Source organism: Heterocephalus glaber, unplaced genomic scaffold, assembly GCF_053883595.1.
Source record: "Heterocephalus glaber isolate CG9 unplaced genomic scaffold, H.glaber_assembly_v1.0 deba00001465, whole genome shotgun sequence".
NCBI classification, from domain to species: Eukaryota; Metazoa; Chordata; class Mammalia; order Rodentia; family Bathyergidae; genus Heterocephalus; species Heterocephalus glaber.
The window spans coordinates 18,381,546-18,397,245 of NW_028258312.1; the positions used below are offsets into that span (position 1 = coordinate 18,381,546).

General features: G+C 44.2%; 1 protein-coding gene across 12 annotated transcripts in view; it reads right to left on the reverse strand.

The window, feature by feature from the left end:
* The window catches only part of LOC147826601 (uncharacterized), a 93,785-nt gene that overhangs the window by 65,202 nt on the left and 12,883 nt on the right, over nt 1-15,700 (reverse strand). The window contains exon 1 of one of the 12 annotated variants that reach the window (XR_015438959.1): nt 764-1,685. The exons of 9 other annotated variants lie outside the window; for them this stretch is intronic. The gene's annotated coding sequence lies outside the window, so the exon portion shown is untranslated. Of the gene's footprint in view, nt 1-763; nt 1,686-15,700 lie in introns of those variants that run through there. 2 more of the 12 variants (XR_015438958.1, XR_015438960.1) reach the window with 2 other exon arrangements.

A 15,700-nucleotide genomic window follows, 5' to 3' on the forward strand; every position in this document is an offset into this window, starting at 1 on the left:
AAGTATTAAATGGAAAATTCCAGAAATAGACAGTCCTCAAATTTTAAATTGCACACCATTCACAGTGCTATGATGAAATCTCACCCTGTCCCCTGCCGTCTGGCCTACGGCAGGCACCATCCCTTTGACCAATGTATGCACACTGTACATGACACCCACTCGGTTGTCACTGAGCAGCCATTGTGGTCATCAGAATGTCCATCATGGTGCGCAGTGCTTGTGTCCATGTAAGTCTTATTTAGTAACAACCCCAGTGCAAGAGTAATGGCACCACCAACTTAAATCTGCCAAAGAGAAGCTATGAACTGTTTAAGTGACAAGGTGAAAATTCTCCACTTAAGGAAAGGAAAAGGAATCCGTATGTCGGGGTTGCTAAGATCTCCTGTAAGAATGAATCTTCTATGAATAAAATTACGGGGAAGGAAAATGAAACTCATGCTCGTCTTGGGAGTTCATGATAAGGCATGTATGACAGACACACAAAAACCCCAGCATTTGTAGGGCTCGGTGCTAGGGAAGTAACCCTTGAGGATGGGGGAGGAGTCCTATCAGTGACAAAATCGCCCACGAGTCCCCGAGTGAGTGGAGTGAGTGCCCCCCCCCGGGCTTATGAAATACTCAAAACTCTTCAGCTAGCACAAAAACAATTGATGACCTAAAAGTTCAAATCATCGCCCCAAGTGCAAGAAAGTGTAATCAGACTCTCGTTTACAGAAATTGAATCTGAGTCACAGCAAGGTCCTGCAGTTCCCCATGAACTCACCCTGCCTGGAAATGCCCAGCATCATTGGTGAGCAAACGTGAACTCCGGCCAGCCCGGCAGAAGCACTTTGTTTTCCACCGGGCGGTGACGCCAGATCCCCATCGCTTCCGACAAAGGCCCGTGTGTCATCGGTTGCGTCCGCCGCCCCGCCGGAGCCCGGGTGCCGCGCAGCCCACTTCCCGGCGGGCCGCTCGGGGACTCTGGGGACAGCGCGAGTGCGCAGCGCCCCCTGCCGGGCGCCGGGGTGGAAGGCGGGAACGGGGCTTCTCCCCTGCCAGGCCTGGTTACAAGAATAAAAACCCTAGCAGAAATACAGACGGTTCCTCCAAACCAGCCCTCCCGTGGGAAGGGGGCCGAGAGGCTGAGGGAGGGGAAGTAAAAAGAATTGAGATGTGTTATGCACATGTCCCAACTCCCCACGAGGAATGTGCTCATTATGTACCGCAAACGTGCACTAACAAAAATACGACAAAGAAAATTACAAAAAAACCCCCAACCCTTATTTCTTTAAGGTTTCACTTCTATATAGTTTGTAATGAAATTTTTATTTAAGCAGTATGTAAGTTTAACACCACTGCCCGGCAGCGTGGAGGCGTCTGCCGAAGTTCTAGGAATACCAGGCCGCAGAGGAGATGGTTCTAGGTTTTCCTGGCTACTGGATAAGAAAAACTGCAGCATCCGGAGGGCTTCCTTGCACCCGCACGGTCCGAGGCCTTCACCCCGGTTTTCTCCACGTAATCCTTGCAGTGCTCTGTGAGATCTACACTGTGAGCAGCCCTGCTTTGCCCACAGGAAACTGAGGAAACTGAGGTAGAGGCAGCTGCCTGAAATTAGACAGCACAGGGGTAAGGGAGGACTCATACTCAGGTCTTTGGGGCCCAAAGACTGTGCTTCTAATGTGCGCCCTGGCAGAATTTGAACTTTCAAGGGTATCTTTTCCTATTTATTTCAGGGCCAAACTGACTCATGGCCACTGGACCACACCCCTCACTCCTGCAGAGCCTGGGGGTGGCGGCAGGGTTGGAGGAGAGCGGAGCCCCGGAGCCCCGTTGCACTTTGTTTTGTAAGCCACGATGTCAGACTGGGAAATGGTTGGGACACATAGTTCTCGGTCAGAGGTCAGGGGACAGGCCGAACTCCAAGGGCACAAACAAACAAGGGTGCTCTGGGCACAGAGGCCGTGGGCCTGCTGGGACCCACAGGCTCGCAGATCCGTGGGAAGGGACCAGACTGTGAGGGGAGCTGGGGCGGGTGTGGGAAGCGCTGACTGACTCGGCTTCCAGTCCTGCCACATGCCGGCTAGGGACAGTGGGGAGGAGGAATCCACACTGCAAAGGGGCCCTGCGGTACAGAAGCAGGAGGCGGACTGTGGAGATGGGGAGGGAAAGGGAGGAGAGGGGGTAGGAAGGGAGGGAGACGCGGGGTGTGCAGGTACCAACTCCCGACAGTGAGCATATTTATGACGTACCACAACCATACTAACATACGAATAAAAAATTTTTTCAACTAGGAGCTACCCAGTAAGAAAGGGGCATTCCAGGGCTGTGCAGATGTTGAGCTTTGTGGTTATCAGTTCCTCAGCATAAAGAAAACAACTATTATTTTCACTAACTCTAGGGTGCCCTTCCCGTAAGACATGGCAGAGGGACACTATGCCTGCTGTCTGTCCTGTGGCGAAAGCTTCCGGACAGGGGGACACAGTCTGAAGATCCTGTGAGGCAGTCTGACCTCGCTGGGTGATCAGAGTGACATATTTCATCAAAACCTTCCTACACAGCCCCAGTTCACTTCCTTGAACACCATAAGACAGAAAAAAAATTAAATTAAAAACCACTACCAGGTGTAGGGCTGATGGGGCACCCTGGACAGCTGACAGCAAGAGGGAATCCTGTGCCTCCCGTCCTTCCTGAAGGAGGGAACCTGAGACCCAGCAGGCGAGGTCCCTGGCCCAGCCTCACGGCTGTCCAGGGTGCAAGCAGGCATGTGGAGGCTGGCACCGGCTTCCACACAAAGGCCCTTTGTCTGGGAGGTGCTGGCGGACACACGCTCTGCTGTTCCTACAGTAATGTTTTCCCCTGAGTGCTATCAACTCCTGGAAAGCTATTTTCATGAACGAATTTTCCAACAGCCTATAGAGTAAGAGAAATCTGTCAGCAACATGAACATCCATGGTCAGGGCAATGGCCCAGTGCAGAATCGAGCACGCCCTGACATTCATGGGTGTTTATAACCATGCCGAGTGCCCACCTGGTGACATAAGGGAGGCCTGTGTCATCTCACCTGCGAGAAATAGATAAAGCAGCTGTGCACAGAAGTGCACTGTGGTAGGAACTGACAGCCTAAAAGATAAGTGGTGAAACTACTCATTGTGATGTCAAAATGGTAGATATCGATCTTATATGTTTGTCAGAACCCACACCTGTACAACGTACAAAGTAAACCTTAACACAGGCAACAGACTGTAGCTAATAACAGCAAATCCATACTTCTTCATTAGTTGTAACAAATGTGCTACTCTCCCTTAAATTTTACCACACAGCAAAAATTGTTCTCAAAAATGAAGTCTATTAATTTTTTTACCTAAGTAAAAATAACCAGAGGGAAATAAATGAAAATGCTAATTGTACTGTTTTTGAAAGGTAGGACAGTGACTGCTTCTCTCTTCTTTACTGTTCTCATTTTCTACTTTCTACTTTTATTTATGTATCGCCATCAGCCATCAGTTAAACCCATGGAAAGTTTTAAAACATTGTGTGGCTGACTCTTCTATGGGCCAGGAACAACATTGGCTCAAAGTCAGTGGCCTACTTCCCTAAATGGAGTAGGAACTTAGTAAGTTTTGCAAATAAAGGAAAAGCACCTGTAAGCATGTCTTCGGCTCTGCCATCGCAGAGACTGCACACTTGTTGCCTAATGGCCCAGGAGAGGACAGCAGGTTAAAGTAATGACTGGGAGCCAAGCAACAGAGCAGAAGGCTGGGTCACTGGAAATTGCAACTGGCTCCTTAAATCGCTAGAGGCCTGTGTGGGCACCTTGAGAAATGTCTATTAAATGGCATCAAAGGGTAGAGTGGCAGGCACTGATATAAGAGAGATTCGGGGTGCTGTGTAGTCAGGCACAAAGCATGAGTAAGGGTCTAGTCCAGGGTGTGAGCTTGGCTTGAGAACTGGGGGCAATAAACCAAATTAATGTTGAAGAAGAGGAGGAGAAGGGGGAGAAGGAAGAAGAAGGACTAGGCAGGCTCCATGCCAGGGAGGACAGGCAGTGGCAGCAGCGGAAGCCTCAGGGCTCAGCCCCTCCCAGGGATCACAGGCCACGGTCAGGCTCCCTGGAATGAGCCACTGGACGGCTGTGCCCAGCGGGCTCCTGTGCCCCCGACTGCTCCAGCATCTTCACTACAAAATGCTGTGGAGCCTTGTTCCTACCTCCAAGCCCGCCCCCTCTCCCTCCCAGGGCATGCAGTGCTTTGAAATAAATCCTTTTCTGCTTAAAACCAGGAACACTGACGGATGGTCACACACTCAGGGGCTCGTTCTAGAGGCCATGCTCTGCCAGGAAGGAGCAGGAAGGAGCAGGAGGCGAGAGGAAGGCTCCAGGCCCTCATTTCCAGGTCCACTTTAACAGTCTCATTTTTGTTTTTAATTCTCTGAGCCTCTGTAAAAAACAATTCCTCTGGGAAAACAGTTCTGTTCCTAAAATGCCCATTTGAAAATGGCTACTTTTACATATAAAAAGATAATCCCTGGAATGGATTATTTGATGTGGGAGAAAATGAAAGAGAAATGGTCACGTAACTGTCCCGATGAGTCATCGCCACGAACTCCCCTGGAGGTCCCTCCTAGTTAGGATTTGCTTTGATGGAAGAGTAAAACAAGACACCGGGGTAGCGGTGGTAACAAAGGCTGCCCCTCGACCTAATCCAGACCTGGTTATCTGGAAGGTGTGGGCAGTGTCCACTGCCTTTCCTTGAAGTTTGCTCTGAGCACCTTTCAGTTCCCTACAAGGCCGGCAGCCTAGCAGCCACACCAGGGCAAAGGCTGGTGAGGGTGACAGGGTCTTGACCCGGGACCCAGCCTCAGCCCCGGGAAAGAGCCTTCCACAGTAAACTTGGACCAGCCCATGGAGGGACCACGAGCATCCCCTGACCCAGTCACCTTGAACTCTGGGGTGCCTTGGGGACAAGGGACGCGTGTGAGAGCACACACCCATTCGTGCACACATGTCCGAGAGACGATTTCTGAATCTGAAATGTGCGAGGAGCCACAAACTCTTGTTCAGGGACCGGTTACAGCGGTTACGGCAGAGCAACGACATGAACTGAAGAAATAAGACCACAGTTAAGCTAGAGGACCAGCAGTTAATGGAGTAACGAAGGGAGAAGCCGAGTGCCAGGAGGGAGCCCCGTTTCGTCGGCTACTTTGTATGAATTCCCATCCCCTCCATTTCATGCAGACAGAATTTTCCTCTTATGGATTTGTGGAAATGAAACCAACCATCCCAACCATGGACCACTTAAGAGAAGATTAAGTTTCAGACAATTCTAATTTTACCAAGATACTGGTGACCTGTTTTTCCCTTCTTCATCATTTGTTTGTTTTACATGTGTGATTGTTCCTCCGAAGTATTTTCAGTGTGGGTTTTTGTGGTAAACCTTCTATGAGGGGAAATCCTCCCATTTGAATGTGGTCGGAATATGAGATTGTAAATCTGTTAATTACATCCTGCACTCGGTGGGGAAGACCCCTGGCAACTGACCACCTGTTCTTTTCCAAAATGATTGCTTTTTCTCTTGGAGTTTTACACTTTTTGTCTGTGATGCTCCTAATTTTTTTAGTATGTCTAGGAGTGGGTTTTTCTTCTTCTCCCCGTGGGGTATGCTACAGGCCCAGTTAAATAATAATTTCCTATGTTCCTTAATTCTGGGAAAAGTCCCTCTATCATTTCTTCATGTACTTCCTGCTCTGTTTTATCTGGGAATTCTATTATCTGGGGGATGGTAATGTCTAACCTCCTTACAACTTAGCTCTCCTTTTATATTTTCATCTCTTTATCTTTTTCTACTCTTTCTTAAAAAAAATTCCTTTAAGTTTGTCTTCCCACTTACCAATTCATTCTTCCGCTTACTTATCCTATGTCCATCATATATTATGTCTTTTATTTCAGTTACCTTATTTTAAGAACTAATATTTCCACTGGGTTCTTTATATAATTTTTTATTCTTGCTCAAAATTGCTAATATATTCTTTTCTCTTAATAGAGTCTCTATTTTTGCTTCTGATAGTATGTAGCGTGCAGCTTTGATTTCCTTTTATTATAATTCTTCTCCTCAGGTGTTGAGCTTTCCCATTTTGTGAGCTCAAGGATAGGAGGAACACAACTGCCATGCATCGGGAAGGAAGGGGTAACAGCCCCCAGTAGTAGAACCACATCTGCATTCTTGTTCGCTGTCACCCCACTCACAGCTTCTCGGGTCAGAATTCACCCCTAAGCTCAGGGAGGAGAGAAGGGGAGCAGATGGTTTGTTGCTGGTTTCTAAGTCCATGTTTCCTTCCTGAGCCTCTTCAGTGTTGTTTTGATGGAAGGAGCTTCAACCGTGTCAACTGGACAACTGGCTGGAAGTGGCGCTTCTAAATAAATGATTAATTCTTTTTAATTCAAGGAGAATTGGAAGAGGAATAGCTTACATGTAAAGCAGAGCCATGCCCCGCCCTGTTCAGTCCCTCTGAGTGACCCTGCCATCTGTACCATGGAGTCTCCCAAAGTCCTCCACTGACCTGCAGAAATAGACTTTCTCCCCACAGGCAGGAGCCCTGAGTCCCTGACCTCGGAGTCCCCATCAATTTCTATGTCTGATGCTTCTGCAGAACTTAGGGGCTGACTCAGAATCACCTGAGACATTTCCTGAACAGCCAGTTCAAAACCCGTGCCACCGTGGCCCAGGAGGAGGAAGGTTGTGAGTATCAGCAGCCCCTGGGCTGCAGGGAGGGGGTATTGGATGCTACCCCTGTAGCAGTGATTGGCCAGCTGGGCAAACACAGGACCCAGAGCTTCAGATTACACAGAGCAGCAGGTCTGGGAAGCAATATAGCCTCGTTTGATATCACTTACTAAGAAATGTCCTTCCTCTAAGAGGCAAAAGCCCACACTTTGCTATGCTAGGAGTCTGATATCCATTAGGGCTTATGGCTAGATGTCCCCCAAAGCCTCCCTGCTCGTAGGCAGGGCCTGGATTATGGGGGCGTTATATTGATTTGCAGTTAGGAGGTGGGGTCTGGAGGGAAGAGACGGGTCAATGGGGGCCTGAGCTGGAAAGGGATATCTCTGCTTCCAGGCCTCCGTGACATGCGCAGCTTCCTCCACCAGGCCCCTGAGCCCTGCATGCTGCCTTGGAGCTCGAGGGGCTGAAGCTTGAGCCAAAATAAACCTCGCTTAGGTACTGTGTCTCACTGACAAAATGTGCCAGGCCAAGGCTGACTGCCTGTGTGCACGTGGAGGGGCCCAAGCTCGGCTTTTGGAACACTCATCGGCCAACAAACTGCCTTTAACCCTGTTTCCTTAAAGAGCTCAGAATTATGATTTGCAAACACCCAGAAGTTAGGATCAGAATGAATAACCTTCAAATTTCAAAGTTTCTGACCCTGAACTTAGACCTGGATATGCCAGCCTCTTCCACCCAGGATACCACATCATTGCTTACAAACTTCTATTTCTGAGGCTCGATATATTATACTCATGCATACTTTCATAGAGGTATAATTAAATACACAAGATGCCAGTGGGTGAATACATAATAGCTATCACATCTCAGTGTTTACCGTGTGTACAGCACTATTCTAAGTTACTTGCATAACTTATTTAGGTTTGTCAAATAAAATAAAGACACCAAACGGGAGTCGCACAGAACACACCGGGTTGGCCCACTGCAGACAGGCAGGTTTGCGGACACCCTACCGAGGTCGTGGGTCGTGTGGAACATGCCAAATCAGCCCGCCCCCCAGCAGCAATCCACTGGACACCACCCCCCTGCCGGCCCTGCTCCTCTGTACAGCCACCTGGTTCCACACTACAAAGACGCAGAGGACACTGGACCATCAGACCATGGTACTGAGTCCCACTGCTCCCGGCCCAGAGGTAGGGGCTTCTGAGCTGCTGTCCTACTGCACCTGGTCCAGAGGAAGGGGCTTCCTGGCCACCATCCTTTCCGCTGCTCCCAGCCCAGAGGAAGGGGCTTCTGGGCCACCATCCCTACTGCTGCTCCCTGCCCCTGTCCCACCTCACCCAGCTCAGAGGAGGTGATCCTTATGGGTGCCAACAGCACCCACCCATCCCCCCAATCAAAATGAGAAAACTCGTAAATAAGTCTCAAAACCAGACTTCCAGATCACCTACAGCAACCCCAAAGGGAAATGAGATGGACCACTCTGATACGCAACCACCTGGACCCGCTGAACTGGCAACAAAAGGGGATCTGAAAAAAATGAAATCAGAAATAATTTCTCAGATAACAGGAGAGATTGTGCTCCTAGTGCAAGACATGATTAACAAATCTAGAGAGGAACTGAGGAACATGATGGAATCCCAACATAGGAAACAAATGGAATCCATAAAAGAGATGCAAATAGATTTCCAGGAGATGAAAAATTCCACTGACAGTCTACAGAGCAGAATGAGCCAATGTGAGGACAGAATTTCAGATATAGAAGATAAGATTGTAATTAATGACCAGGAAAAGAAAAATTGCTTCAAAATTATAAGGGAACGTGAGAAATCAATCCAGCAGCTGCTAGACGATCCAAAGAAGAATATCATAAGACTGATTGGAGTCAATGAAGAAACAGGAGGGAGTGCAGATGACATAAAAAAAAAACTCTTCACAGAAGTAATGGCAGAAAACTTCCCAAGCAGGGGGAAAGAACTTGCCATACAGGTAAGTGAGGCATATAGGACTCCAAACAGCCTTGATCAAAAAAAAATCTACACATAGGCATATAATTGTTAAGATTCCAGAAACTCGACAGAAGAACAAAGTTCTACAAGCAGTTAGAGAAAATAAACAAAAACCAATTACAAAGGAAAGCCCATCAGAATCACAGCAGACTTCTCAACACAAACCATCAAGGCAAGAAGAGCTTGGAGTGACATATTCCAAGCCCTAAAAGGAAACAGCCTCCAACCCAGATTGATGTACCCTGCAAAACTATCTTTCAAAATTGATGGAGAAATGAGATACTTTCATGACAATGAGCACCTTAGGAACTTCATGAATACCAAACCAGCACTCCAAAGAATTTTACACAATATCCTAGGAACAGACATTGAGGATCACAACCCCAGGAGGCAAAGCACAATGAACCCATCTGGCATGACAAGAAATTAAATGTAGAGGGGGAGAACCCAACAAAAAGAAAAAGTCATGGCAATGACAAATCAATACGTTTCAGTTTTAACCATCAACATTAATGGTCTCAATTCACCAATCAAAAGAAACAGACTGGCAGAATGGGTCAAGAAGCAAAATCCAATGATATGCTGCATACAAGAAACACACTTAATTCAAAAGGAAACTCATAGACTGAAAGTTAAAGGGTGGAAAACAATACTCCATGCGACAGGAACCAGAAAAAAAGCAGGAGTAGCCATCCTCTTGGCAGATCAAGTAGATTTCAAACCAACACTGATTAAGAGAGATGAAGAAGGACACTACATCCTTGTAAAGGGAACAATCCAAGAGGAAGAGATGACAATCATAAATATCTATGCACCAAACACTGGTGCACCCAACTATATAAAACAAATACTAATGGACATGAAAAGTCATATATGCACTAATACAATTGTAGTGGGGGACCTCAACACCTCACTGTCACAAATAGATAGATCAGCTACACAAAAAATAAGTAATAAATGCTAGAGCTCAATTGAACTCTTGAACAAATGAACTTAGCAGATGTTTACAGAGTCTTCCACCCCACAAAATCAGAATACACATTCTTCTCAGCTGCACATGGGTCATTCTCAAAAATAGACCACATACTCACACACAGAAAATGTTTAAGTAAGTGCAAAGGAATTGAAGTTATCACCTGTATATTATCAGACCATAGTGCGATGAAATTGGAGAGCCATAGCAAAAGAAACTGGAAAAATTTCATAAACACATGGAAATTGAACAACATACTTCTGAATAACCAATGGGTCACAGAGGAAATTAAAGAAGAAATCAGACAGTTCCTTCAATTAAATGACAATGACAATACAACATATTGGAATCTATGGGACACAATGAAAGCAGTCTCATGAGGGAAATTCATAGCAGTGAATACCCATATTAGGAAAACAGAATGAGCCCAATTAAACAACCTGATGCTGCACCTCAAGCTTCTAGAAAAAGAAGAGCAGGACAACCCCAAAGCTCATACAAGGGAGGAAATTATAAAGATCAGAGCAGAAATTAATGCAATGGAGACTAAGAGAATGATACAAAAAATCAACGAAGCCAAGAGTTGGTTCTTCAAAAAAATCAACAAAATTGACAAACCCTTAGCCAACCTTATCAGAAAAAGGAAAGAAAAGGCCCAAATCCATGCAATTAAGATTGAAAAGGGTGAAATTACAACAGACCCAGCAGAAATCCAGAGGATCATCAATACCTACTTCCAGAACCTATATGCCAATAAGATGGACAACACAGAAGAAATGGATAGATTTCTCGATACATAAGAATTACCAAAGCTGAACGAAGAAGACCTAAGAATTCTAAACTACCCAATATCAGCCAATGAAATTGAAAATGTAATTAAAAACTTATCAAGTAAGAAAAGCCCAGGCCCTGATGGCTTCACTGCTGAATTCTACAAGACATTTAGAGAGGAACTACTGCCACTACTGTTTAAACTCTTCAGTGAAATTGAAAGGGAAGCAATACTCCCAAATTCATTCCTGGAAGCAAGCATCACCTTGATCCCCAAAGCAGAGAAAGACCCAACCGAAAAGGAGAACCACAGGCCAATCTCACTAATGAACATAGATGCAAAAATCCTGAATAAGATACTGACAAATAGAATGGAGAAGATCATCAAGAAGATCATACACCCTGACCAAGTGGGATTCATCCCAGGGATGCAGGGATGGTTCAACATATGCAGATCAATCAATGTAATACACTATATCAATAGAGCCAAGAACAAAAACCATATGATTATCTCCATAGACACAGAAAAAGCATTGGATGAAATCCAACATGCATTTATGATAAAATCCCTACAAAAAATTGGAATAGATGGTCTCTACCTCAAACTGATAAAAGCCATCTATGAAAAACCAACAGCCAATATCATACTAAATGGTCAAAAACTGAAATCCTTCACACTAAAATCAGGAACAAGACAACGATGTCCACTATCACCACTCTTGTTCAATATAGTTCTGGAAATATTAGTCACGGCAATTAGACAAGAGAAAGAAATAAAAGGAATAAAGATAGGTAATGAAGAAGTCAAATTGTCATTATTTGCAGATGACATGATACTCTATATAGAAGACCCCAAGAACTCCACCAAAAGTCTTCTAGACTTAATAATCAAATTCAGTCAAGTAGCTGGTTACAAGGTCAACACACAAAAATCAATAGCTTTCCTCTATACGAATGACAGACTCACTGAGAGAGAAATAGGGCAAATAATTCCTTTCACAATAGCATCCAAAAAACTGAAATACCTAGGAATCAACCTAATGAAAGAAATCAAAGACCTCTTCTCTGAAAACTGTAGCACTCTGAAAAGAGAGATTGAAGATGATATCAGAAAATGGACAGACATCCCCTGCTCCTGGGTAGGAAGGTTAATATAGTGAAAATGGCCATACTTCCAAAACTGCTATACAGATTTAAAGCAATTCCAATTGAGATCCCAGAAGTCTACTTCATGAACCTTGAGAAAACAATCCAAAAATTCATTTGGAACAAGAAGAGACCCAGAATAGCAAAAGCAATTTTAGGTAACAGAGACATAGCAGGGGGTATCACAATCCCCAACTTAAAACTATACTACAAAGCTACTGTGATAAAAACAGCATGGTACTGTCAAAGGGACAGACCTGAGGACCAGTTGAACAGATTAGAAGATGCAGAAACAACACCAGACATACTCAGCCATCTCATCTTCAATGAAGGACCCAAACACCCTCACTGGAGGAAAGATAGCCTCTTTAATAAATGGTGCTGGAAAAATTGGGTTTCAACTTGCCAAAAATTAAAACTAGACCTATATCTCTCACCATGCACTAAACTAAAATCAAAATGGATTAAAGATCTAAATATTAAAATAGAAACCCTGAACCAGTTGGAACAGAGGTTAGATAGAACTCTTGAAGACATCGTGTAGGAAAAGATTTTATAAACAAAACCTCAGTTGCCCGTGAACTAGCACAAACAATCAACAAGTGGGATCTCTTCTTATTAAAAAGCTTCTGCACAGCAAGAGAAACCACCAGCAGTGTGAAGAGACAACTCACAAAGTGGGAAAAAAATCTTCACCTGCTTTTCCTCAGACAAAGGTCTACTATCTCGAATCTATAAAGAACTTAAAAAGATCAGACCTCCCAAATTTAAAGACCCAGTCCGAAAATGGGCATCTGAAATGAATAGACATTTCTCACACAAAGAAGTAGAAATAGCAAATAAATACATGAAAAAATGTTCAACATCACTGGTCATTCGAGAGATGCAAATGAAAACAATGCTGAGATTCCACCTCACCCCAGAAAGAATGACTGCTACCATGAAATCAACCAATAACAAATGCTGGCGGGGCTGTAGGGAAAGAGGAACCATGCTCTACTGCTGGTGGGAGTGTAGACTGGTGCAACCACTGTGGAAATCAGTATGGAGATACCTCAAAGAACTAGGACTGGAAGTCCCATTTGACCCCACTATTCCCCTGCTGGGGATCTTCCCCAAAGAATTAAAAGAATCATACCATAGTGATATATGTGCGCCCATGTTCATAGCAGCACAGTTTGTGATAGCTAAAACTTGGAAACAGCCCAAATGCCCATCAACTGGAGACTGGATAAAGAAAATGTGGGTTTTTTAATAAAATGGAGTACTACTCAGCCATAAAAAATGAGAAATTAGAGACATTTATAGGTAAGTGGATGCACATTGAGGTGATACTCTTAAGTGAAATAAATAGGGCACACATGTATAAATACCGAATAGTTTCTCTGGTGTGAGAAACTGAAAGTGTAAATAAGGACTAAAATGTATAATAGGTAATGTGAAACAGGAAGAAAAGGGGCAAAGGAGAAGGAAGTGGGAGGGATAGGGGAAAGGATAGAAGGGAATGGGATTAATATGAGAAAATGGAAAAATAGGAGCAAAATCTTTGTAAATAGGGAGGAATGGAGGGGTTGAAGGGAGGGCTAGGCAAGGGTGAAAAACAAGAACCAAGAGAGACTATGTAAAGGTGCAAATTTCCAATGATGAATGTCATTATATTGTATACCTAAAATGTACCAATGATTAGAATGAATAATCGATAATGCAAAATAGGAAGAAAAGGTCCAAAGGGGTAGGGGTAGTGGGAGGGGCAGGGGGAAGGAAAGAAGGGAAAGGAAAAATGCTGAGAAATGGAAAAAATGGAAATAAAGTCTTTGTAAATAGGGAAGGGTGGAGGGGGTGGAGGGGGTGAAGGGAGGGCTAGGAATGGGGAAAAAATAAGAACCAAGATGCATCATGTAAAGGCACAATTCCCAATGAGAAATGTAATTGTGTTGTATACCTACAATGTACCAATAAAAGAATTTAACAACAACAAAAAAGACACCAAAGCTAATAAATAAATGAAAGCCATGGAAAGGTGGATGAATGGATGGGTAGGTAGAGGATAACAGACTACACAGATACATAGAAATTAAAAGCTTGTGGTGGCTCATGTCTGTAATCCTAGCACTCTGAGAGGCTGAGGCAGGAGAATTGCAAGTTCTAGTCCAGCCTGAAAAATTTAGTAAGACTCTGTTTCAAAAATAAAAAATAAACATAAAAAAAGAAGCTAGGCACACTAATGCATGCCTGTAATCCCAGCACTTGGGAGGCTGAAGCAGGAGAATCCCTGTGAGTCAGATGCCAGACTGGGCTACATAATCAGTTCAAGGCCAGGCTGAACTACAAAGCTGTCTCAAAAAAATAAAATGAATCAATAAAATAAAAATTAAACAGAGCTAGGAGTGTAGCTGAATGCAAAAGCCTGGGTTCAATTCCCACGACCACAAAAATAAAAATCAAAAGCTTAGTCTAGAGTTTATTAATTTGCCATACATGGGGCCACAGGCTCGTGGAGAAATTCACCAAGGTAAGTAATAGCTCTCTGGCAGGGAAAAGTCGGGGTTGTCACAGTACTAGACAGGAGAGGCTCATGTGGTTAATTGCTAACTAAGGATCCAAATCCAGTTCTCTGGAAAGGACGGAATGAGTCTGCAGATCTAACCACGGTTGGGTATTGCTCACTCTTCAGGAAAGAATCTTCAGTTCTATCCAGAGTCTAGCATCCCGTGGGCACTGCAAGTTCATGGTCCTTTACCAGCATCTGCTGGTTAGAGCTGGACTTAAGACACACAGTAGTCAGCTCTGATCTCTCCTTAGCAAGACTGCTGGATGCAGAAGATCTTCCTCCCCATTCCTCACAACATCCTCTCCTGGAGTGCAGTTATCACCACTCTCATTGTACAGACCTGGACTCTGTCACTTAGAGATGTTAAGTAATTTGCCCAATGTCAGACTAGGATTCAAACTTGGGGGGTGAGACTCCACATTCTAACACCTTTCCTCAGCCAGCAAGCACAGATGTGAAACCAATCATGTGTTGCCTGTGTAAAATAATTCAAGTTATTGAAATTATATTTATACAATTATTTTTAATTTCTCTTAAATGAACAAATACTTCCCAAAGTACTCGATTGGTAGGTACTACAACTAGTTAAGCACTCAATTTAACTTGCATCTGACTTTAACTTTTGTGAACTGCTTTGTAAATTTAGTTCTCTGTCCTCTTCTGTGATCGGAATCAAGTCTGTCTCTCCACCATCATCCGCGCTGTGCCAACACCATCCTGAAGCTGGGGGTGCAGTTTCTCTTTGTAAAGGCTCTCATTCTCCTCGCCTTCATCCTCATCTTATTACTTCCACATCCCTTTGAAACTTTTCTAATTGGAGAGAAAGGAAAGCCTTCTAATTGGATATTAATTCACTCGCTCACCGTCTTTCCCTCCCCTCATAGCTTCAGACTATTGGAAAGCTATCACCTTGACCTTCTGCAAAAGTAAAATGTCTCCTAGAGTTAGAGAAGTTAGTCATGGTGACATACTGGGAGGTCCGTAACCAGCGTCTTCTCATATTTTAGGGAAATTTAATTTTTTGAAAGGGACAACATCTGAGAAGCCCGATGACTAAGAAAGTTGATCAAACTGTAAATGGAACGCGGGTTTTAGTTACAATGACACAGAACCCAAAGCAATGGAATATGAGTTTCATGAGATCAGTATACACTGATACAAAGACAATTCCAAAAAAGTCCTCAAATTGACTCAATTCACTATAGTACCATTACAGGGGTGAAAGGCCTGCCCCCCCCACACCATTTCTTTCATGCTAATTATTTTTAAATGTTTGTTGAAAAACTCAGTATAACCATAGTCTACTAAGTTGTACCTCATGTGTACCCTGAATCTGAATATACTAACACACAACTTCATGATTTCCCTTGCTGCCAACTCTAAGGGTTATAAATCTAAACATAGGCACCAGAATAAGATTTCATAAGAAAGAGTTCCATGGCGAAGAAAATGCTAAGTATCGGACTGGACTTTTCACAACACCAAGATTCAGCATTTTGAAAAGACATTCTGACAGTCTGAATTGCTTTTCAGCAGCGAGTGCCCACTG